Here is a 26891-nt window from a genome sequence, read left to right as displayed (position 1 = left end):
AGAAAAATACGCCCCACACATAAATAATAATAAAATTGCGGAAGAATTGGATTACACTCTTTATCATACACATTTACGATAACGTTTAACAGGGATAATAGTGGATTACAAAAGATAATGCGAATTTTAACAACATAATGCGTTCGTTTCTTAAGCTCTCAGTAATAACCTATCACATGATACTGTTACAATATGCTATGTCGCAACTCCTCGATAATGTTCAAGGCCTATGGGAACAGAAAATAATAGACTTTCTGTATGTACATAATACACTATACACACACATAAACGGGAATTGTTGAGAAGTTAAAAGAAATCTTAGATGACGAAATCAAAGCTGCAAGATGGCAGATTAGATCGGACAAGTACCGATATTGGAAATGCAATATCTATTTACAACATTATATGTTGTTTTCAGAATTGTCCGTTTCGTTTCGACATTCTAGCGACTGGTCTATGATTGGCAAGCTAATAAATATAAACAGGGCGTTCGAAAGGATGCAATTAAGTGGTGAGCGTTGTTTGGAGAGCTAAATCTGCAGTAATCGCGCTGATTGCTGTATTACACGATCGAGATCGACCTTCGCGTGCTCCCAATCTGCGGTTGCGCAAGCAGCATTGACTTACTACAATTACTCGTCATATAGCCGTTTACGTCGATTTTTTGTAAAGACCTGCAAATCTATGCTTACATCACATCATAACACTGGCTAAAAAAGTAAATGTTAAATCGCTTCAATCAGTTTTCATCCAGGAATCCAGAGTACTAAAGACTAGAACTAAACAGACGATGAGGCAAGTAATGGCACGGCGGGCGCTGCTAAGCGTAGGCATCTCTTTGTATTAACTGTGTCTGACATAAAACAGCGAACGAGTGCCCATTCCGGATAATGTTTACCCATACTTCGCAGCTGGCCGCCTGCCAAACGCGAGGCTGATTCGGCATCACCTTGGAACTTTTACGGAAATTGTTCAGGGAGGCCGTGGCGCTTCCTCGCCAGGAATGCAAATGGCGAAGCGTATCATGATCCAATGCGTATACCAGAGACTAATTTACGATCTCTTAGCTTTAGTCTAGATCGAATATGAATAATATTTGGATCTCACTTAAACAATATATTTTATAGGTATAGGTATGACATGCTTAAATGTAACGATGACGCTATTATCAGACGAAACGGAATTACCAAACAAAATATTGTTTTGTACTGACAACACTAACAAACAAATGAAATCATCCAATATCAAATTCAAAACAGTCAAATAGAGACTTTTAACCTACACAAATATGAAAGTTGGGCGTAACGTTTGTCGGTGCTGGCTGGGGTCGTTATCGGCGCGGTGCCGGGTGGCGCCGGCAGCGGCAGATAACATGCAAATAGATGGTCGCATTCGCACGCCAAATTACACGCCATCGCCGCTTTCCACGTTTTACGGCCTCGTCGTACCCAACTACCCTGCGAGCCCCTCGATGTGGAATTAAGTCGTATAAACGAAGATACAAGGGATAGAGAACCGAGTATTATATTCCACACGCACTGGGTTTTTCCCGTGAGACGTGAGGGTAAAATATATATGATATGCGTAATTTAATACGTGACTCGTGAGTAATAGCTATTAATTAATAGTTACGGAATATTTATTGTGAAGGTTTTAGTCTTCCGGGCATGTAATAAAATCAATAATTTAATCTAAGCAGGCAATAATTTTATTATAGAAACTATTAATTAACTAAGTCTACGCCGCCAGTATTTAGGAAATTTCTTTTAAATTGTATGTTAAATTAAATTTATAGATAAAGCAGTAAAAGTAGTTTCAAATGTTAAAAACCATTTGGCGGTGTACATAGTAGCGGCAAAGAACAGTGGGGGTAATAAGGCTTTAAATCTGCAATTTTCTCTCCAACTGCCGGAAGGGGATGGTTGTATAATAGTTGGCAGCAATGCAACACGAAATAAGCAGAGTAAGTTATGCAACCAAATGAATTTTTCAAATGTCATTTGCATGAATGTAACCAAAATGTAAAGCTAACCAAGCACTTGTCTAGTGCGGTAGACTATAGCCTAATTTGTAGATCACTTATTAACAGGTCCAATAAAAAGAAGTTTATAAGGATTATGAATATTTCAAAGTTTATTGGCAACATTCAATAACTCAAACAGCAGGAAGGACTATGGACGCTTCCTCTACGCCGCCACGGCTTGGTGGTCAGTTGTCAATCAATAAATCACTCGTTATCGGCAATTCACTAGACGCAGTGACGCAATCATCAGCCGACCGTACAGCTAGGAAGATCAATTTTGCACGCTATTAATGAAAATCCCATGTTGAAATTGAACGTGATGGTTACACGAAGAAAATGGAGCACCTAAGTATAATGACTACAAAAAACAGAATAAATTTAATGGATATTTCCCCAAAATACAAACACAATATTGTGTTTAAATTCGGAAAAATATTTTTGCATGGCCTTTGGTACCTCATTTGTAAATTCCTTTTACCATTTATCAAGCAGTCGCCAGTTCGCGACCTACAGCTGCAATAATTGGAATTTCAAGAGAACTTCGTTACGATGAGGACAAAACTTGGCGATCCAAAAAGTATCTTTTATGGAAATATCTGGTGCGTGAAAACTCTTTACAACGAGTTTTGCATTCTCACGCGATAATGGATAGAGTAAATTATTTAATGAGCAAATTTTAGATAATTTGGCTAAAATGGGCGTTCTTACGTACTTGCAATTAAAATTTTAAAGCCCAGTGGAAGCCCCGGAATCTGCTTACCTAGAGGATTTAGAGCGTAACGAGACCTTTATTAATAAAGGACGAACTCTACTCTACTGACTGTTTTAACGTTTTTGGCGAGCTACGATATACAGGGTGTCCCGTAAGTACCACGACAAACTTGGGAAGAACATAGGTGAGGATAGACCTCTCTGGGAAAAAAAAAATACCTTGGTAAAAGTGTCACCGTTTTTGCACTATCAATTGTTTTAGATTTTTTGAGAAATTCAGCCCAATTCATCTTCTTTCGTTAACTGCGTGTACAAATTTGGTGATGCAGTGTTTATTTTTTCTGTTAAATACAATCAGATAGTTGGTCTATTATATTGAAATGTAAATTGGTTAAAAGATGTAAAGGAACCCTGAAAAAAATAGGGATATTTTTAGATTTTAATTTTTTTACTATTTTTCCCTCAACTTTGACTCGTCGCGGTGAAAAAAAAATGTACTGGACTATAAGTGTACGTTACACCAAAAAATATGTCCAGTTAATAGAGATTTCAAAAAGGTACCACATTTACTATTTAAAGTTGAAGAAAAAAAGGTTAAGGCCATTTTTGCATGAAAGGGACTGAAACCAAGTAAAGCGTAATGATAGAGTTTTTATTTAAATTACGGTTTCTACCGACTCACAACGTGTCAGGCAGTACTAAATTACATTATTACCTAGTTACACACTTAAAAATATCATTCTTCATTTGTAAAAAAACAGTTTAGTAACTAACTAACAAACAGAGTATTACAATTTATTAAGTAAATTTTTACCTACTTTTAACTGTCGTTTCGAAGTGAAACTTCGTACATGTATGTAATTTGAATGACAATACCTTAATTTGATATCTTGAAATAGATCTGATGATGGAGCCAGGATATGGATGGTAGATCTCTTACCAATTTAGCCCAAACTCGAGGGATTTACTAAGAAATGAACCATGCACCTGCTGGCTACATCATCAGATCTGTTCCAAGTTATGGTATTGTCATTACATACATGTACGAAGTTTCACTTCGAAACGACAGTTCAAAGTAGGTAAAAAGTGACTTAATAAATTGTAATACTTTGTTTGCTAGATAGTTACTAAATTGTTTTTTTACAAATGAAGAATGATATTTTTAAGTGTGTAACTTGGTACTAATGTAATTTAGTACTGTCTGACACGTTGTGAGTCGGTAGAAACCGTAATTTAAATAAAAACTCTATCATTACGTTTTAGTTGGTTTCAGTCCCTTTCATGCAAAAACGGCCTTAACTTTTTTTTTCAACTTTAAATAGTAAGTGTGTGGTACCTTTTTGAAATTTATATTAACTGGACATATTTTTTGGTACAACGTACACTTATAGTTCAGTACATTTTTTTTTCACCGCGACGAGTCAAAGTTGAGGGAAAAATAGTAAAAAAATTAAAATCTAAAAACATCCCTCTTTTTTTCATAGTTCCTTTACATCTTTTAACTAATTTACATTTCAATATGATAGACCAACTATCTGATAGTACTTATCAGAAAAAATTAACACTGCAACACCAAATTTGTACACGCAGTTAACGAAAGAAGATGAAGAGGGCTGAATTTCTCAAAAAATCTAAAACAATTGATAGTGCAAAAACGGTGACACTTTTACCAAGGTAATTTTTTTTTGCCAGAGAGGTCAGACCCTCACCTATGTTCTCCCCAAGTTTGTCGTGGTACTTACGGGACACCCTGTATAAAACGCTTTGAGTTATATCTAACGAAATTAATTACGACGCCGACAGGTTTGCTCGTTCATGATCCGAGCTGTTTTTCTGTCGACCAACGAAGCCAATTTCGGTCATTAACCGGTGGCGGCGCGTGACGGAGCCTCGTTTCATCGCATCTTTTTATTTGTGCAATACCCTTCTACGTTGTGGTAACGACACCAGCAATGCCAGTAATCATTTCTTCGTCTTCTCGTGATTACAAGTGTTCACGGTACACTTTATTCGGTACTTGCTGATTCGACTATCGGCGAGCTGTCACTCAGTTGGAACGCACGTAATTGCTGCTTTTATTTAAGCGCGGAAATAATTCTTAATCGCATTTTTTGGGCAACTTAGGCGTTAATTCAACGTTTTATTTATTTACCACGAAAAGTAATTTAACAATCATTAAACTTAGGTGGGAAATAATTCGTGCGGAAAAAATTATACGTTAATTTATCAGATTAAAAAAACGTGTAGCGAAATATCCTAAAAAATATAAGTAATCGCGGACTAGTTCAAACAAAGACTAAGAAACCGTGGAACTTGTGGAAATTTCCCATTTCAATATTTTACCCCTTCGAATAACTTGGTATAATCAACATCGTTGCCAAGTGACAACTTATAAAACTCGTCCATTTGTCGAGTATTTTTAAACATGTAAGCCATATTCATTTTGTCCAATATTCCAATTTGTGGTTTCCCATATAATAAGGTTAATCTGTACAATTGTACAAACATACGTTCTGAAAGCCTAAATAATTATGTTCATATAAATATTTTTTTATTATAAGCGGACATAAATTATAATTCCTAGTTGACAGAGGTAAATGTATATTTTATTTCCTGCATATACTTCTTTACCAAATATTTAGCCGTCAGCAGAGTAGTGACAAGCTGAGAGAACTGCCCAAAAACATGACTATCTTACGCTCTACATATTCTGATGATGGGCTCCTTTTGACAAACATGTTTCCCGGGTAAGACCGGCTTAATTGCAAAACCTATGTATTTTTCAAGTTTTCTCATGTTATGATTAGGAATTTACGCATTCACGCATAAAACTACCCAAAACTATGTTTTGGGTAGTTTTAGATACGAATTAATATAGTTTAAAAAAACTAAAGTACTAGCTTTTATAGAAATCAAACTAAAAAATATAAAATCTCGCTCTACTGAAAAAGGGAGTTACTCACTGACAAACATACAAGTGAAGCTAATATAAAGCGTATAAAAAGAATGACAAAATTGCTAAAAACGAGTAGGTAAAATTAATCCTATTAAGGGTTCGTACACAAAACTGCGATGCGACGTCGCATCGCAAAAATCTGCGAGCTCCCTCGACGCATCGCAAGAACTTGCGAATTGATTCGCATCGCACAGTGGTTGTTGTTGTTGGTCACCCTGAGAGACGCTACGCCGCACGATATCGCATCGCAGCAATTCGCATCGCAATTTTCTGCGTTGCGAATTCGCATCGCGTCGCATCGCAGTTTTGTGTTCGAGCCCTAAGTGCCTAATACATTTTAGAATATTCATTAGCGTATTTTAATGATTAGCTTAGCTATTTTAGTGTTGCATAAATAACGTAGGTAAGTTATTTGGTGCCTAAACTATGTTGAAAGAACAAAATGAAACCCTTCTGAGTGTGGCGTTGTATAAATAACAATAAGTAACTAAATTTATTAGTACGGGCTCGATAATTAACTGTTGAACGTTAAAGATGCCACAAGAGTAATGAATATGGCGCATAGTAAAACAATCAGGATATATTACAAACTGCTAAGATATTGCTTCCCTGCTTCGCTGTTACATAATGACATCAATATAGGAACGAGGAAGTAATCAATGTCGGGTATTTTCATTAACTATTTTATTAGCTATAGCTACATTATGTCCAACACTAGGTACATTTTAACTGTATTCGCGTAAGTTATACGCACAGGTGATATTGGAGATCGTAAAAAAACTACCTATTATTTCCCAGACCCTATCTAAAATTCTACCTACTTTTCATTTGGTTTATATAATTTGTAGTAAATCCAAGGTAAGATAATAAAGGTAGAGTTAAAATATTTATATTAGACTAAAGTTTTCCTGTTGAGTGAAGTAAGAAGTTAAGAACACCTATTTACTTACTTTATGTTCAATTGACAACAAGTCACGATTGCACTTTACTGGTTTATGGAAAACGAATAAAATTGTGCAAATAAATACTTGTTAAAGTAAACAATGTTCTGATGGCGATAGAAAACTCGTAAAAGAAAACATGGCGGACATTGCAGCCGGGTTGCCTTTATTGGATACCTAAGCGACAGAATAAAATTCTTCTATGTTATTGCGCGTTGTTTTACCCGCTGTTAAATATAGTTAACATTACAAATACTAGTATATCATTTTTTTTCTTTCATGTGAGTTATAAAAAAATAAAAAACAAAAAAAACATAGATTGATAACAAAGTATCTACTTTCATGTCGCTTTCAAATTTCAAAGTTATAGAATAAAAAAGCATATGGAAACTTAAGTACAGTTGCTTGAACTATTATGAATGAATGAAACTAAATGACATTCAAATTCCGAGTAAATATTCAGTGCCTCGATACAATCGTACACCATAAATTTTAATATGGACGTAATACAGCGCTCAGAATATGGTGTATGCAAATGTAAATTATTCATTAGAGTCATTCCGTTTACGCATATTAAGTGGACCGTAAACGGTGCTCACAAAAATTTGCGAGAATATGAGGAATAGTAAATTGCTTACTTAATAAGAATAGACTTCTACTGACCATACATATGTATAAATAAGGTGTAGACTAGCACGCAAAGGGGTCGATTATTAGTGAGCAAGCATCAGAAAACTGCTTTTTTATTAATTTGAAGGTGGTTTAGTGGTGGAGCACTTAGTGATTTATCAGCCGTGCGTACCAACCAGCTTCAAGCGTTATTGTGCTTCGATCGAAATTATGGCAAAGCATTTACACGGGGCGTACAAACTTAGCGCTCTGGGGTTATAATTAGCAACGCATCTGTGGTTGAACTTTGGTAAGGCACCAAATCTATCTGGGATTGATTAAAAATATTTATAGGTGGTTGCGATGTTGCGTTTCATAAGCAATAATTATGCAACCTCGTTTGCTATTTCAGTTTTAAAAAAATAATTTTATTCTTTGACTATAATCCACATAAATATGTGCTTCGAAATAATTATCACCAACTAACAATTCATAATGCACTAAGGATATAAGGATTATTTCGGCTACATCATACAAACATTGACTACAAACAATAAACTTCCCACGGGCCGCCAGCGTCACCCCGCGCCGTCACCACCCACATGTTTTATTGTTTCAACGATTACAACAGATGACATAAACGTATGGGTGCTTTATAAATTAACGCTTCTCAAAATGATCGAAATGTCAGATTGTGCAATATACTAGATAGGGTAAAATATGTTTTTAGTTTTAATAGATACGTCATAACTGTCGACATTATATAACTGTTTTACTGCTGGAAACAGGTCTTCTCTCAGAATGGGTGGGTTTTGGCCATACTGCATCACACTGGTCAAATGCAAATTGGTAGGTTTTAAACACCTCCGTACATAACTTAAAAAATTCAAAGGTTACTGCTTTGACTCTATCGAAACTAATACATGATGTAAATATGCACACGAGTATCTATATGTGTACTTATCATAATTGTAACCCTTTCTACCCGTATAGATTGACATACAACTGTAGAACTGGCGAGCTCTATCGTCGGTGTTGTCGTGAAGCTTACCCTGTAACAATGACAATGAGGATATAATGAACCTAATAGCGATCTAAAGCATGCCGCAGTAATGGAAATTCAAGACAAAGAACACAGTGTTGGATGCTTATTTCCATGCACCTATTTAAAGTACCTACACATTTCATGAGGAAATACAATAAAAAGTAAAAACTTCATGATGCATGAGTTTCATTTAAATTGTATTATTGTGCTATAAAAGTAGCTATCGCACACGAAAAGCATTGTATACGACTGTATCGTCTATATTATTTTTAAAACAATATACTTTTGAAGTTATACTTCGTTTCGCGAATTTGGGGAAAAATAATAAAGTGAATTGTACTTGAAATACACGAAATCATTACAAATTAGGAAAAATAACTTCACGCGGCTTTTCCATATAATAGGAATGCGCGAACCGTGTGTAATTATTAAAATAACGCCCATACAGAATTGTCACGGTCCGACAGTTTTCGTTTCGCTGACGACACGTGAAGAGTAACCATAGAGGTAGCATCGAGTAGATTTGCACAGAAGTGGCACGTGTTTACATTTATAGTGTCACTTTGAGAAGCACTGATTAATTATTATAGGCTGAAAATCTAAATATAGCAATTAATCTCTAACAGACCGATACGTGTATAAGCTTTCTCATGAGGGGAATCTGAAGCGAAGCAGTGAAAAAAAAAACATCTAGACTCGTGAAAGTTTCGATGAAAAAAGATCCTCTTATTTGTTTTTCCTTTTTCTCGCCTATGCCTACGAGTAGGCCTTACATATAACTATTCCACTGTATATTTTAATTGCGTCCAACAATTCCAGATCTATAAGTGCAACCTCTACGGGTGTTTACATTACGTTACATGACGAATACAAATAATAATGTGTATACTCGTATATATATCAAGTATCTTCTAGATTATCTCTAGATTAATTAATAGCAAAATTTATATTCCATAACATTAATTTGTGTCTACTTTCCCAGTTTTGCTATTCCAATATTAATAATAATAATAACCATTTATTTCAGACAATATAAACAAAGATACAAAAGTATAATTGAATACAGAGGTCCATATCATATATACCTTACAGACTAACATACATATTAATATATACTTATAACTAAATCACGTATTTGCGGCGACGTGAGACGCGGGTCTGGTGACTGCCGGGGGTCCTCTCCGTCCACGGAATTTCCGGAACACAACTCCCTTCGGCCACAGCTCCTCCTTCAGGAAGGTCGACAATTGCTCGGTTGGGACGCGTACAACAAATGAACTAAAGTTCACTGCGTTACGCGCCTCCAACTTCTCGACCACCAGTCGGGTATTGGTGTTGATCGCCAAGTACTCCACTACGTCAGACGGCTTCGTGTTGTAGTGAAGCCGCGAGACATACACGAGCGTTACGGGAACAGCAGGACGCAGTACATGATCCGCTCCTGTCGGTGCTGTGCCACATTGGTTACGACAAGGAGGCTTCTTCCTCTTCCGCTCGACTTTAATAAAGCCATCCTTGTCTGCCACATGGTTGGACACCGCACTGCGAGGGGGTTCGATGCGGGGGTTCCCGCTTTCCCTCTCTGGCCTCGTTGTCTTCCGCTTCCCGGGTAGCTGGCGGGAGGCAGCTGCAGCTGCCTTAATATGACACTTCTATTTCGTATCGTGCCTGTAACGCGCATTAATTTTCATCGGATCAGCATATATGCGGCTCGGCGGACTATAAGCCAGCGATATTAATTTTACTTTGAGTCTTTCCTCACACACGTGAATATAGAAGCTCTAAAATAAATAAAATTGATAGAAAATTGACAAAGATCTTTTTCAACGTCAAATTCTAACAGAGCTCTAGAAGTTACTATTATGATTGGTGGGAAGTTAACAAATGTATCTTATGTAGGTATATTAAATTATTAGGTACAAACCTAAAGATATTTACGTATCATTTAGATACTAATTCTGGATTTGCAAGCAGCAGATTAACAGCTAATACAGCTACCTAAAACCTGCTACAGGTAATGTTAGTATTAATTTGTAGATCTACGCAAAGAGCACGTGCGCAACACGCAATACTTGTTTTGGAAGCCATACAGCCTTCCCCGCACCTGTACGCGTCGATATGCCGCGTAAACGATTTATTAATCTCCGGATTAAGCCGATCGTGATTGGATTTGAATTAACTATAAATACAATACAACATAGGCCTTGTATCTATATGTTTACCAGAAATAGTTGGAACTGTTATAAAATGTAGTTAAAAATATTTTATTAAATAATAAGCTTTCATTTCCTAATTAGACATAGCAAGGTAAGGGTTTTAAATAAATCTTAGCACTTATCTACATTATAAGGTACATCAGTCCCAATTATGATTTTTCTCGACCCATCATTCAAGCGATTGAATAAAAAATAGGTCTTTTGTGAGAGCCTCAAAGTCACTACATATAGATATTATTACACATATATAGGGAACATCAGCAAATTTGGAATACTGGTTTGTTTTTTGGGAATAAGTAGAGAAGAAAATGGCTTAGCCCAATAAAAAATACATCAAATGGTTAGAAAATTATTAAACTGTAATAATAAAAAGAATAAAACAAAACCAAAGCTAAGAACATCATCAAAATTTTAGTCAACCTAAAAAACTCCAAAAGCTTCTTTTGACTTATGGTGCAGATAATTTGGTATATAGTATTCCAAATTATGATCACCTTTTTTTCTTTGACTTTGCTTACAGTTTACCCAACTATTTTTTATTTGCTTACAGTTTTATAATTTTTAGTTCTTTTGGTAATAATTCTTATAACAATATAGCTTACATTAATATAATTATTAAGTAATAATCAGTCACAATTTGGGTATTCCAAATTAACAACATGACATCCTACACCTAACATTTCATATCACATTTTTAATTTCAGAAATATTAACAAAATAAAAGTAAAACCATTAACTAAAAAGGTTACTTATTAGTTTAAATAATTACAATAAATATTTTATGTATCATAGTAAATAATTATCAATGATTGCATTCTTACCGAAAAAAGTTTGAAATTTAACGCTTAACTTCTACGAGCCTGGTAGCCGGAATGTCAAGATGACGGCCGGTTTTTAAAGCTCATTTGCTTCGTATGACGTGTGACGATAAGTTTACAAGAAGAAAGCACAGATAGCACTTATAATAATTTGTTATCCAAGGTATTCCAACTTACCTGCAGTATTCCAAATATGCTGCACTTCTCTAAGTTACAGGTAAAACAGTAATTATACATTTCACACAGACATCCAGTGTGAAATGTCAGTAAACTACTATAAGAAAGAGATAGTAAGGAAAGTGTTCGGGTAAGCGGCCGGCGGTCAGCGGGGAAAGCCACGAGCACCGGTAGCCGGCTGCAGCATTGTCCACTTTTCTTTGTCAACACTACAAATTAATACTTTACAACTTAATAATAACACCTGTTTTGCAGATGTTAAATTTTGAGAACATTTAATTAATTAACTAACAAGACAAATTAATTTTGATTTTTTTCGAAATTTGTCTTAATTTGTGTAATTGTAGCGCGATGGAAGATCAGATAAACCACAGTTTAAAACATTATAATGGTACACTCGTAACAATTATTAATAATACTTTGTATAATTTATAAGTAGATACATACTTTAATCATTTCTTTTCGGATTAGATATATGTTTCTCTCGTTATTCTTTATTTTGTTTAATTGTTCTGTAATTAATAATTATAATTTCAAATGCACGAAATTATTTATTATGCGGTATGTGCTAATTACATTCTTGCAATTAAATGTTTTTGCATTGTATACTTAAATAAAAGAGCCAATAGGTAATTTACATTTTAAGTAGATTCTACATAATATTTTAAAATTAGGTGTATAATTTTAAAATTAAAAATAAATCACCCTCTTCATATGCATTACGTTATACAAAATAAATATTTAAACGGACATTAGCATAAAATTAAGAAGATATCCATTACGAAAACAATAAGACTGTTTACGCTAAAATGTTTGAAATCATTTTGTAAGTGACTACCTACCAAACCATATTAATCTGTGAAATACTACATTATAATAGTTGACTAAATTGAAGTTAATAATGAATATGTTTGTACAAAAATGTCTAACTTAATACGTAGTGCACAAAAGAGGAATAATTTACTATTACCTTGTAATAAAAATTGTATTAGTCTAATTTAATTTCAAATTATAATTTCAAATATGCATTAATTATAAAAATAAATAAATCTACTTTGTTTTGATTTACACTTACAATTTAGGTGAACCGTGATTAACTAAAGCGAAAAAGAAAACAATGACATACAGATTGCATAAGTAAATTATTCGCAAAATACAATTACACATATATACTAAAACGTCTATATGATCTCATACATGTTTAATACCTACATATAAAAAGCTTAATTCGAATTTACTTGTTCACAAAACCTGATGTGATAAGACTCAGTTTGAGTTAATTTGAGCGTTTTATCAGCACCGTGTCACTTACCTACACTATTTACTTTCAGTGACGTTCATTGACATCACATGACCAACCGTAACAATTCGACATTTATCTAAATTATATATGTTTTGGCATTGCGATGCTAAAAGAAAAAAAAAAGGTTTAATATTTTTAAGAGATACCTATGATAAAACCGGTTGCGTTTAATTTTATACTATTTTTATAATATTTTTTGGATTAATCATCCGAATGCTACCTCGATTTCTAGAAAAAACATAATTATATATACAAACAATTATATACGAGTAATTAAACATAAAATGCAAGCTTTGTTATGTTTAATTATTTTATGAAGCATTTATTAATTATGTTTAATTATACATAACCTATTAAGTTCTAATGATAAAAATATCGGAATGAAATTGAAAATACAGTCCCAAGGTTCCTATTTATAATAATTATAAGTAATTTCATTTCAAATTACGTTCGTGCTAATAGTGAGATCGAAATAAATATTTTAATAAGTCATTTGTGATTTCAAATATTACGGATTGTTTCGTAATTAATTAGAATATAGTACCCAATACACAACATTTCAATACAAACATCAAATTTACATAGTCATAGATAATTTAAATAGTAGAGTTAAAAATAAAAAAATACGCTATGTAACAAAGGAAGATACTTTAGATATGTTCTTGGAAAAGCAGTGCGTACAATGACATGCAACATCACTTGCACTCAAGATCGCACAATAACACGAGATAAGCGAGCACCGAGTGACGCGGCGCCCGACGTTATCACTGGGGATTTGCATGAGCTCCGCCGGAGCTGCCACCACTAATCCAGCCAACGCATATTTCATCTCTTCTGAGATGTACGTCACAACACTCACAACATATGAATCATATTCGCTTACACGCATAATTTAAATGTGAAATATTTCTTTCTCGTCATTATTTCGCTAGTCACGATGCTGGAAGCTTACAAAGTATGAAACTACTTCTAGTTCTAAATATAAGTTAGATAATAACAATAGATAATAGATATGTGCCCTTTAAGCAGTAAATTGCTTGTCCTGTGTGTTATACACTACTAGGGTCATATTGCTTTGTTCCTGTATCGTATTTAAAGTCACTTAATTTCGTCCTTCCTATATTTTTAAGTTGTTAAGGAAATATATTTATACAAAATTATTTTTGTGCCTACAATCGCTTCAAAGCCATTTACTCACTAAGAACCGACGCTTTTATCATTAAAATAAATTAAAACTTGATGATACAATATACGTATTGGGTATACGATATACGTATGTTACATCACTAATTAATTCGTAGGGAACTGGTATTTTAACGAAGCCTCTCGGTTGATATACATACCGGTAAAGTTAGTAGAGCGTACAATAGAACTACACAATTATCCAAAATAAATAATTTATGAGTATACATAAAAAAAATTAAATACGTCTGTAATTAAATTATGAAATATGATTGATAACTTTGACAAGTATAATTTGATATTAAATAATCAAATAAATTAAACGTACAAAGGAACCGCTTTGCATGTTAGTATTTTTGCCTTTCCAGTGACGAAATAATTATAAAAGCAACGTGTAGACGTTGCTTTTATAATTCTTTCGTAAATATAAATTTAGCGTAGAGAATCACTGCATTTCAACGGAAGAGATAATCTCTTTGATCGGCTTCAGAACTTCAGATCATATTTGGTACTCTAATCTTAAATAATCTCATCGTATTGTTAATAAAAATAATAGAAATTAATTTTAAATCTTTTTGCTACAAATTAACATCTAATCACGATAAAAATTCTATTAGAACATGTACCTTTTATCAGTTGAAGCAATAAAATCCACTGTAGGTAACATCCAATTAACGTTGAAGTATAGAAACTAATACGATAGTGGAATATTAAACTTTTATCGCTTTACGATACAGATAACATTATATTAAAATAAACTATCCACATGTGTATTCGCAGAAAAAGTATCTATCATTGACTCAGAAAAAAATAATTTACATATCAAGTAACATAAGTTAGTAATTCATACGTTAGAAATCATAGATGTTCATGAATAATTTATGTTCTCATATTACATACTTTGAAGTAATTTTTTATCCGGAGCATATTGTTACAGTTATGATGGGGAATTATTGGAAATATTTCATACGGCGGCGATGACTAGAAAAGTATAGAGTGTACCTAAATCAAACACCCACTGAATTCATACTGCGTTAATTAAGTGCTACTGGGATAATAATTGCGTGATTGAATGGATAGTTTGTAACATGGAGATACTAATTGTCCTTTAGTAATAGCACAAACGGGAATCTTTAAGAGTAAAATGTTCTAGTTATCAGTCATACTTCATGAGTTTCAATAAAGATAAATCAATGACCAACGGCAACGTACTTGGTAAGCCCAGATTGAGAGATACACGCAAACGTTTTAGCATAAACCACATTACTCGAAAATTAAAATGTAATGTAACGTATCATGCGTAAAATATCCATTATAACACCTAACGCTAGTCGTTTATGAATGGAATGTACGAGAAATATTGAGTAGGAAAGCCTGCTGGACCGTGACCGTGTACATTCTTGATAGAATATTTATTGTATTATGATCGACTACCGACTTCCACAGCAACTCCTTCCAGAACATACGAGCATGATTAATCTACAGTATATGTTCCAACCACTCAGTGACACTTTAAGGAAAATAATTTAATAGAACGCCAAAAAATAATTAACGCAATCAGCCATTATTAAATTAACAAATACCTAAAAAAGAACAATTACATTACTAAATTAACAAAAACCCAAAATATAAGATAACAAAAGGATAAATGTGAATTGTATTTTCAAATTGCAGCTTAAAATCCAATTAAATACATCGGCCAGAGACTCATTGGTCTCATGATAAATTGACTAAAACCACAAACCAAAACTATTGTAGGTAGACAAACGCCTTAAAATTTCGTTACCAAAATTGCTATATAACACGAATAAAACGATGAAACCCTACTAGAGTTGCGCTCACCGCTTCGTACCATTGCACAATATATTCGCAATGTGGCGCACTCATCTCATTTCTAATAGAAATCCTATATCGATAATGCATTACAAGTAATTTTCACTCTTTTCGCATGACATCGAAAAGCTTTATATAAGTATATTGTACATGTTATTTTTGGTAGGCGTCCAGTTCGTCGCTCTTGAGTCCTATTTCAACGTGGATTCGAAATCTATTTAGAAACAATGAAATCAACCAAAGAATTATTAATAACTTAATACGTTAATGAAAACTTGTCATACAGTCAAGGAAAGGCATAACCAGTAAGATGTTAATAATAGAGGTGAACAAAGATTTCATCATAGACACGTCGCTCGCAGACTAGTTGTTACTGAATGCAGACGATCGCAATTATTATACGAACGGAGAGCACAAGTTCATTGACACAGCACACGCGATTTGACTGCAAACAAAGACATCACTCGCCGGCGCAGGAACACGAGTCGTTACTCTTTTCTCTAATTCCCTAATCAACGATACCGGTCGTCTGAACTCTAACAAGGACGAACTGCACATAGCTGCAGCTATTAGTGTAGGTACTAAAGATACAAGTACAGTACCTACATCACACAAGACTGAACGCTCTTTGATTGAGACATTTGTGTCAATAGAGATATCAAATGGAATGTTAGTAACTGATATTACTTTAAGTTTGCAATATTGCATTGACTGTTTATATATTTCTCGAAGCATTCGGTCTGGTATACCGGTTATCAATTTCTATGAAGACGATCGTTCTTTTAGAATAGAGCTACGAGAATGGACAGCCGTTGCCGCAATCGAGGTCAGTAACTCAGCACTCAGGGTCAACCGAAACTCCGTCCGAACTAGTCCGGTTGTATAACGGTTGCGTGCATTCTATCTCGATTTGCAGCCGCGCCACATCTTTGCATCACGTTGCTCATGCGTCGTGACAGGTTGAAGAGAGTACGGAATTTAACAAAATAAGTTTTGGGATTGCCCGTGAGATAAGTGCCGTAAAAAGTTAACATCCGCGCATATATATTTCAACGAGCTATTGCCCGCGAATTCGCTCGCGTTACGAAGTAATATTTTCATCCCCTATTTTATCCCCTTGGGGGTAGAATTGATCAAAATCCTTTCTTAGCGGATGCCTACGTCATAACATCTACCTGCATGCTAAATTTCAGCCCGTTCCGTCCAGTGGTTTGGGCTGTGCGTTGATAGATCACTATGTCAGTCAGTCACCTGAGTTATATATATTTAGATAAACGTACGTATACATAACATAAATAATAACCACGATAACCATGATAACCATGAAGAGTAGAGACAACTGATAGAAGCTAACAATGTAAACCTAAACAATAAGTTTATACTTAATTTATAGATAATGCAGAACAATGAATATGAAAGTGGTATACGTTGTGAATGAAGAATCTGTAAAAGGAATAGTATTCTCAGCGGCAAACAATACAGTGGCAATGAATGCGAAGACGCATTCAGATCAAGGGCGCTGGGCGATCGACTACTTGTCTCTGAGGGCAATAAATTGAATAGCCTCACCTTGCTCTGCGGTGGTTAAAAGCGGTTAAATCTTACTTATGTTACTAAAAACAATATCACGTTATATTTAAGACTTTAACATCGGGAATAAAGTAATAGAATATAGCGTTATAATGGGGAAAACAGTTTTTGTAATGTGACGTTATGTAATATCATTAGCGTTATCTGAAAATTCGCCTAGTTAATTATATTATGTTTCATTTCACGATAAAAATATTGTCAATTATTTACTTCCACATACAAACTATCAATACTGTTGCCAAATGGTATGTTGAATTCCTATATTTGCAGAACATACTACATTCAAGCAAGTGTATGGCCAAACATAAAGGAATCTAGACTTCACGTTTGTGCAAGATTCTCTGTTTATGCAATTGAACTCAATGCGGAGCCGTTCCAAAAACATATCTCTCATAACATCAAAGATGAATTGCATAAAGTAGAGACACGTTTTCATACTTTTACTTCAACATTACGAGTTCCATTATAAGATGATATTACAAACATTATGGATCTTGCTAAAGCTACTATGGAAGTGTGAAATCTGGGAAATTACGAGTATTATATAATGTCATATAGTGAGAGACAACAAAGTAATGCAGGCAACGGCGTCCTATCCAATCGCCAGTAAATAGGATTACAGAGGTCAGATAGGTACTTTACGGAAAATTAAGTTAGGGATGGGTCGTGCTGAGCCCAGGCGGGCTCTAGGGATATTAGGTGCAATATCGGTAAACATAAAATTGGATTCGTGTGGATCCGTATCTATAAAAATATTAATAGGGCTAGAATTATTTACATAATATACATAAGTTATTTTATAAAATAAATAGTAAACAATGAACATTTAAAAATAGTTGACATGTACAAATTAGAGTTAGGTATAGAACAGGGAGCTGGCAGTGACTTTGACCGGCGCCGCGCCGCGGAGTCTGCCGGCACAATGGCAAGGCCGTGGTAATTCATTCCACACGTTTACGTGCCCATTTCCGACGACTTTTTTACTAAACGTTATTTGCGCTTTATTGTAATAAACCAGCAGGAAATGAAGTTTTGTGCGCAAAACGAAACCCACGTCTGCGATTTCATGCTCCTGTTTCGTACCGAGACGAATTTTGGAACGTTGACCCTGAGCCCACTCGCCGGCGCCGAAATGTACGAGCCGAGATCTTTCTAGATTTCTAACGTGTTCAAATTGAAGTCGATGTGGGTCTTGATTAGTGTAATCATGTATCCAGGTCGAATGATCGATAGATTTAATTGGCCTTAATTGGGCGTAATAACGATGTAATATCAAGAATACCGATATTTTTATTTATTGTTACGAAATTTTTCTGATAATTTTCAATAATCGAAAGACCTAGATTTTTCTAACAATAAATTAATGGATCTCTATTGCTTTAAGTTAACGTTACAATACGATTTTGGAACATGACGTAAGAATGATCAGTCGCTTCCATTGTTAGCTCAATGGTTAGAGCAGCTAATAGAGAAAGTTTTACTTCCTCAGCTTATTCAGATACAAACACATTCTGTGAAATAATAAAATCAAACAGAAACAAATGGGTGGTTACGTAACAAAACTGACGGAATACCTACTTTTTTTGTATCTATGTATTACAAATACTAGAATATGTAATGAATGCGTCACCTGATTTTATTTGTTGTATTAAGACTCAATATGTCAATAGTTTTGTTGACATATACGCTTTCTCAGCTAGATAAAGGTTAGTTAAATGAAAATATATATCTACACCACAGAATTAAAAAACATACCTACATCCAGCCAAACATAGTATCTCCGTTTTCTCAAAGTCGGTAATGATTCACTTTCCAACAATTCTAATTAAAACTTCACGAACCTGAGAATCGCTACAACTTGAGGCAGCCTTCGAAACGCTTTATAAAACTAACCCGATTATTATTGAATAGTTCAGAAGATTATACACTATTCTAGATGCATTAATCTATTTGCGGGGTAAAGTCAAACAAAACGAATAAAAAGTCGAATAAGGGTGTTTTTGAAAACATTTCACGTATTAGCAAAAGAGGAACTTATATACATACGACGGCAAATACGATTCCGCGTTCACTTGCAATGAATGGCTGAACAACCGATTGGAATTTGATCTTGAAGAATGTCGTTTTCGTCGATATCACACGGATGGATGGTGCGCAAGCCGCTATAACACGATCGCACGAAAACAATAAGAAGTTTTCGTCTGCTCAAGGCATTGGACACTTGTTTTGTTCACGTCACAATGGAGTGTTTGGCGCAGTTTACTCAAGTGTCGCATATACCTACCTACGATTGTTTGCAAGAAGTCAACTTGAGCCTGGCAACGGAGAATTCGATTATCGACCAAAACGTGATATTGATACCTATAATTTATTCAATACTTAAGGCAATTTAGGTATTGAAGTGAATGTGATCCCAAGGAAACTCTTCATCAAGTTCAGTTGTCTAATACAGATTGACAGAATACATATACACTTTCAACTCTCGTTACTGTTTTTTTCACAGAAACGGAAATAAAGACGCAATATAACAATAATGGATGTTGGCTTTATGTAATCAATTTGACATACGCAAGCACCGATGCCATTGTAATATTATCGAATTTATCATAACGATAGGCGTGCAAGTGGAGTGGGTATTGTGCAGCGTTGATAAGACGCAAGGTTGCGCGACCCCGCTCCGCTTGTCGAAACGCAGTAAAAACACATTGGGCAACTACCCAGTACCTTGTATCTATGTCAAGTTCTACCTTGAAAGAGAGAAAATTTCATAATAAAAGTTATCATCAAGTTGCCCGCCAGTTTGACCGGTTTCTTTATAAATAAACGTAGGTTAACAGCGAGGTCGGGCTCACGCGGCCGTAGACCGGCGCGGGCAGACGGATACTCCGCAAGTCAGGTACGCAAATACGCCCGATAAAACATATCGTGATCTCACCATTAACATTATATTACTATGGGTAATACGATTTCAAACGTGGCAATGATTGATAGGTTTGACGCACCTACATCTGGGACTGGTTGTTAGGTACCTCTTTATTAAATACGTAATGTTCAATCACCAGACGCACGAAATCAGGACTGTTTCAATATATCTGTTGTAATGTTAGGTACTAGTTTCGTTAATACACAATATTTTCATTACAAAGTAAATGAAAATACGGCCACGACCAATTATACACGTTTAACGAGAACATTTACATAAAGAAGATAATTATGTGGTTACTTGCCCTGACAACGAGGACTATTATGGGCGAACAAAAGTTATTTTTAAATTATTAGAATTGAATAATAATCAATATGAAAATATGAAAAGGACTTCTGACGCCGATAATAAATCAGGTTGATATACAAATATGCAAGAAAGACAGACAATGATAGAGTTGTTAGCCTGGCTAGCTATACATCTTTATAAGATAATAATATATAAGGAAAACGTGAATAATAATAAACAATGGTCCGTAAGATAATTCACTCTTATGGGAAAATGAGAAAAAAGATCACCTTATCTAAATTAATGAAACTTACAATTCCCGAACAACAAAACTTTAACAAATGATTCATCTCAATGTTGACGAATTGTTTGTTGTTGAAGATGAAAATGATATGTTAATAGGAGATTTAGCAGTAAAATAGGAGTGGCATTGTGTTCGCAAGTTCCGCATACATTTACCTACTCTAGTATCATCAGACAATGGAATCATCGTACAGAGTCCAACAGAAAAATGAATACTCACTACTCGTAACCACATAGCGACATAAATGGGAATAAAGTCGCATTATTGCCTTTTGAGAGCCGAATATGCAAACTGATTCACACATGCACGAGTCTCATTATTTCTGTAATTAGAGATACTCATTACGCGAGCTGACGCAACGCAAAGGTTGAAATAAATACATAATATACACCATTGCCACAGCTATTGTTTTATTGTTGAGTGCTAACTCAGAGGCGACTGAAAAATGTATAACGTCTACATTGTAAGATAACAGCCAATTATGACATAAAGCGAGAAATTTTCTCAATGTTAATAGGCAGCTAATAACTTTAGTGTTATTTTTAAGCTATGTTAAATCTTTTATTGAAAAATCCTGTCCGGTACGTTTAAGTAATTTTCTACAGTAGTTCATAAGTTTTGCTCGTAAAACTGAATTACTTAATATTTGCTACGCAGATATCTTTCTTGTGCAGTTTTTTGCTACAAAAAATGTAAAAAAATATACTTATGAATTGAAAGATTTTTCCTATTTTGTTTAAAGTTTGACTTTGCAACAAAGTAAATGTTCTCGATAACACCACCACGTTTTCTCATTTTGTTGTTATTAAAACAATAATTGATAAAACATTTTGTTTACATTTGTATACCCAGTAGCTACATTGTTTTTATCAGCATGGTCGCCTTGCCAACTGACTTACCATTTGATACTAACCTTGAAACAACAGCGAAAACTACATTAAAATATGTAGTTAGATAAATAATTACTCCTAAGTTCTGCGATAATCTAACTTGCCGTGACAAATAGGCAAAGAATGGAAGTAATTATAAGAATAATCTCAGGGTGGTTGAACAATTCCAGACTAACCACTGTTGCAGCTATTTCTGACCAATAAGGAAACTACTTAAGAACTTATGGGCTTAACAACTTAAGGGCTACTGCGATCTGATTTGCTGTGATAAGAGATAACGATACGAGGCGTTCTAACTTAGTCCCTAGGGATATCAAGGCACCTGCCCAGACAGGATTCTAGTTCTATCTGCTGTTGATATAGATTTTTATGGGTGTCAATTGCCACTTACGACGGTAAGTAGAATGCATGCCGTTATGGCGCATGTTACTTCTATGTACGAGTATAAGACAAAAGCAACGTACATCATGAAATTTGTTTCTATGTACAATTTACTGACGCTACCTATTTCCAGGCTGTGCAATTAAAAATAATGAAAGACAACACATGTAGCCGTTGCGTAGTGCTTACGTAATTAAATTCTGTGTACGTAAATACATGTTTTACATACAATGTACATACATAAATGTATGTAATACATGTATGTATGTACGTACATACATGTATTACCTTAGCAATTAATTTGCGAAGTGGATGGGGCAATATGGTAAAATAATGGACGCCCCTTTCGGCAGCTGCGCCTATATTTCTATGTTATCATTAATCAATCGCGATGGGTTGCTTTAGTTAAAATTAATTAATGTTTTTAGGCCACAAAAGTATTTAACGTTAAAGTGATCTAAATACATTATAAATTAAAGAATCTATATAAGTAGCCTAAAGTGGATTATTATAATTTTAGACATATTTAACATGATTAAAATTATTAAACAAGTAACGATAAAAAAGTAATATGAGCTGCGTGTTGTAAAAATAATAGTAATTATTAACTTCAGTGGGTTAGTACAAAACTTATATAAAAATCTAAGATATCGTAAAAACTTTACTTAATACTAGAAACTAATTCATTCATTTAATTTTAATTTAATTTTTAAGTCATCTTCATATTATAATTTAGAGGCCTAACAATTCTCCACAAAATTCTTTAAGATCTCCTGCCAAGCTGGTTCTCATTGTTCTAAACTGTATTAGGTTGTGATTTTGACTAACTTAACAGTTAAATGTACTAACAGAGAATTATGTTAGGATTTTACGAAAGAACGCACACGGATAACATCTGTCAAATTACCAATCCAATCACATTTGTAAGCTGCTTATTATTCCGGCGTAGGGCCGCGGCCGGGCACAAGCCGTGCTGATGAAATCAACCTTCGGCTGTTTCCCCAACTTCTTGGGTCGGACCTTGGGGCGATCACTTGTCTGAATCAGAAATGCGTTACGATCTTTCTACGGTGTACAGGTAGACTTAGTTAATTTCAACTATCTGCCCTGCATTAAAATGGTCACACGTTCTAAGTTCCCCGTTATTTCTTCAAAATACATGATTTTTTTAGGAGAAAGTCAAAATTTAGAAATTGAATAACTATTTCTACGAGAACTGAATAGATATAGTCGTGTGGCTGAAAGAGACTTATGATTCACGTATCGATCGTGAAGTTATATCCCCGTAGGAAAAACGGTTAAGCTCAAAATTAAATAGTCCCTTTTAGATAGATCTTATATGTGTTTCTGCCAGGGTTGCATATACGCTATTTAATGTTTTATGATGCAGTAGAAACCAGTTTAAAAACCACTTCGTTTTATGTACCCACATTTGAGAAGAGAAATGAGTTTAATTTCTTATAACTTAATGACTGCACTGCTGCTTCAAACTCGTTTTATTTTTCTCGAAAACTGCGTTGAAACGCCTAGTCACTTACACCGTATATCTTTATTACTACGAATGTATTGTTTAATTTTTTGCAAGGATTCATACAAAAGAGAATGTATAGACAATGATTTTTTGGCATAGACAACATTTTATGATAGATTAATTTTATTTCAATAATTTCATACTGTTTCTGATAATACCTGGGTTATTTTAAGGTAGAGATTTACTTTCTGGATCAAAACTTGTTTATCTTGTGCAACCATTGAGTAATTTACAATTTAGTTATAGGGTCCTCGTAACGCTGAGCTGTCGAAATCAACCTTTTGGTATTTCCCCAGCCGCATCGGACCTTGGGATCCACAATTATCTCTCCATACAAATAAATAAGATAGAAGAGCGACTGTGATTTCTAATCAATTGAAGATTCTCTGTCAATTCCTAATGTTATACATACTTATTTGGACCTATACTTGTTTTAACTTTTTACGTGTATGTGTGTGAGGTTAATTTTTGAATCGGACAAACAATTTCAACAGGTCAACAGTTCACTAATTAATTATAAAGATTACTTCTCCATAGAATCATTAATACATATCGTGACGGAGAAAAAAAACATGTTTTAATTGGACCACATATTTTTAAAATTTGCAACTGTCACTACAGCATATAAAATAACTGTACAATAGAAAATTGTGTCTCTAGCCCCATTATGTAGAAAATAAATGTGTTGTGACGACATAACCATTAGTCTTTAGTACAATACAGTTATTATGGGATTCCTTCACTATAAATGGACATATCTCTATCTCTCTACTCTATAACATGAACTTCTTAATAAAATTAACAAGAAAAGTCTTAAAATATCGAAGATGTTTAGGCATTTATGTTTTCATCAATAAATAATCACTGCGAAAAATTGTTTAAACATTCCGTTAGTATAACCATAGAGCAAGTATTTAATTTTTATACTATCATGCTGATCATGGCGAAAACGGAAATTAAATTAATCTCAGAAATTACAGTATCATGTAACAAATTGATCAGGAAGAGGGAAATAAGCACTCTAGCCTGTTACAAAAACGATGGTAAGAAGTAGTTTTTAATGAGACTGTATCAGCCAAATTCACTTTTTGTGCCACTACTCAGAATAACACATCAAAAACAACTTTTCAAGATGTAGACGTAATCGTAATGATAAACGTGTTTGTGTTAAAATACATTAGTTTTGTAGTGTAAGTTTACATTTAATTTAATTGATTATTAAAACATGAAATAAAAAGAATATCTTAAGGTGAGAGTTTGATTGATGTTTTAAAGACATCCCTTTTTTTTGTTTACGAGGGGGAAACCTTCAAAAGGTACTCTATGCCGCGGGAGCGACTCGGGGTTATGTGGGATTCTTAATATACCTAAAGAAATTCGAACAGAGATTAATATTATCCTACCCGTTTTACAGTATAGGAAAAAACGTAAAAGATAACTCCGGAATTCCCGATCTGCACGCCACATGTCCGTGAAACGACAACCAAGCATCACACGACTGTAGACAGCATACCTCTGTCACTAACCGTTAACGTTCCACGTAGATGTGAGGATGTGACCAAACACGGCGAGCAACGGTCACGCGCAAGGTCGCGCCGGTCCGCGAGCACCCGCGCCGGACGAATACAAAGCATCTTCCATCACCGCCATTGCCGACATCGCGTAATCAGGTAATCGCAACGTGATTTTAACTAGTGGTTCATAGAATTAAGATACGATTTGTGATTCAATAATTCGTAAGCCATTACGAAATAGTTACATGTATATTTTTTCTAGCTTAGCCCGGTCAAGTGGGCCTCTTCTATATGTAATAAGACAAAATAGGTTTTCTTGTTTCGTTTACGAGTACACACGTACTTGGATTGAAATGGCCACTTATAACAAATCATCAAATGAATTGCACGCCCATTTACTACTTCCGTCATAAAAATCGTATAAAACATCCAGTACAGGCTGATATAGAATACATATAATATTTTACAAGTTGAATTTATCCCAGTAAAACATAATTTACGAACGCTTGTTTAAGTCCTATCGTAACTAGACTAGGTACCTATGCATAGTCAAGTTTTAAAATAAATACGAAACGAATACGAATCTACCATTTACTTTCCATTCTATTACATTCAATTCTAGAGTGAGACCCAATTCTATTATTCATGTAATCCCAATGGATTCACCGTGAACACGTTCGGTTGGCATTCACAAAGGCAACAGCGAAACGGCCTTAAGAGGGCCAGTTAATTCGGAACAATTGCGACGTATGTCAAGGCTGGCAGTTACCTCCGGACCCTTGTAACAAGGGACAACACCATTCATATCCCTTTGAACCAGCGACAGTAGATAGTCGAATTTAAGGAACAGAGAACAGAAATTTATAATTAAATCTAGCCACCCTATACCTACTTCAAGCCTTTTATTAAGAATAGGACTTTTAAATTAAGTGTGACGTTACATTATTTGATGTAATAAATCGTCATAATCAAGAAATAGGGAAACCATGGCAGTGAGGAAATACTTGCAATACATACAATACAATGCTTGAAAAAATATTAAAGTATGTTACTGTTATGTGAAAAATACTTGATACTACTTGATATTATTATTTATTTAGAAAACAAAGATTTCGTATCTTACATAAGATAATTCTTGTCCAGTGAACCTAGATAAAAATTTATAAATAACAACCAAAAGATTAAAAGATAAATAAGAACGCTTACTACAACCTTCTCATCATGAAGTTACAAAGATTTTACGAAAAAAAGATACCAATGTTTAAAAATGCAGTGTTTTTTTAATTACAGACACGAAACCTGACTTATATTCATAGTCGACATCTTGAATGGTGAGACAAGTAGGAAAGACTTACGAAGACCTTACTTGGACCCTTAAATGTGGCTAAGGCCAAGTGACGTGGTGTGACATTGTCCAGCGATTTCCCCTCCCGACCCACTTACTCTTTTAATTAGCGCAATTACGGAATACCGACCATTATCGTAAAATATAAAGAGAGATTGGCATGCGACATCTCCCACAATGGCTACGATAAATCCTCATGTAAAATAGCTAAGTTCTCGACATAAGGAGAAACTTTAAATAAATTCTAGCGTGTATATTGCACAACTCAAAAATTGTTGATCAAAGATAGCTCAAATGATACGTTAGCATTG

General features: G+C 34.5%; 1 protein-coding gene across 2 annotated transcripts in view; it reads right to left on the bottom strand.

Moving 5' to 3' along the window:
• LOC140747060 (uncharacterized) overlaps positions 1 to 26891 on the bottom strand; it is a 90039-nt gene that overhangs the window by 58932 nt on the left and 4216 nt on the right. Inside the window, exon 1 of one of the 2 annotated variants that reach the window (XM_073079294.1) lies at positions 19451 to 19590. The exons of the other annotated variant lie outside the window; for it this stretch is intronic. The gene's annotated coding sequence lies outside the window, so the exon portion shown is untranslated. Of the gene's footprint in view, positions 1 to 19450; positions 19591 to 26891 lie in introns of those variants that run through there. 2 annotated transcript variants of the gene reach the window in all.

This window comes from Epargyreus clarus, unplaced genomic scaffold (genome assembly GCF_041222505.1).
Source record: "Epargyreus clarus isolate Ecla_fem2 unplaced genomic scaffold, WU_Ecla_fem_2.2 ptg000014l, whole genome shotgun sequence".
NCBI classification, from domain to species: domain Eukaryota; kingdom Metazoa; phylum Arthropoda; class Insecta; order Lepidoptera; family Hesperiidae; genus Epargyreus; species Epargyreus clarus.
The sequence above is the reverse complement of the archived record's forward strand: the minus strand, read 5'-3'. Positions and strand labels throughout refer to the sequence as shown.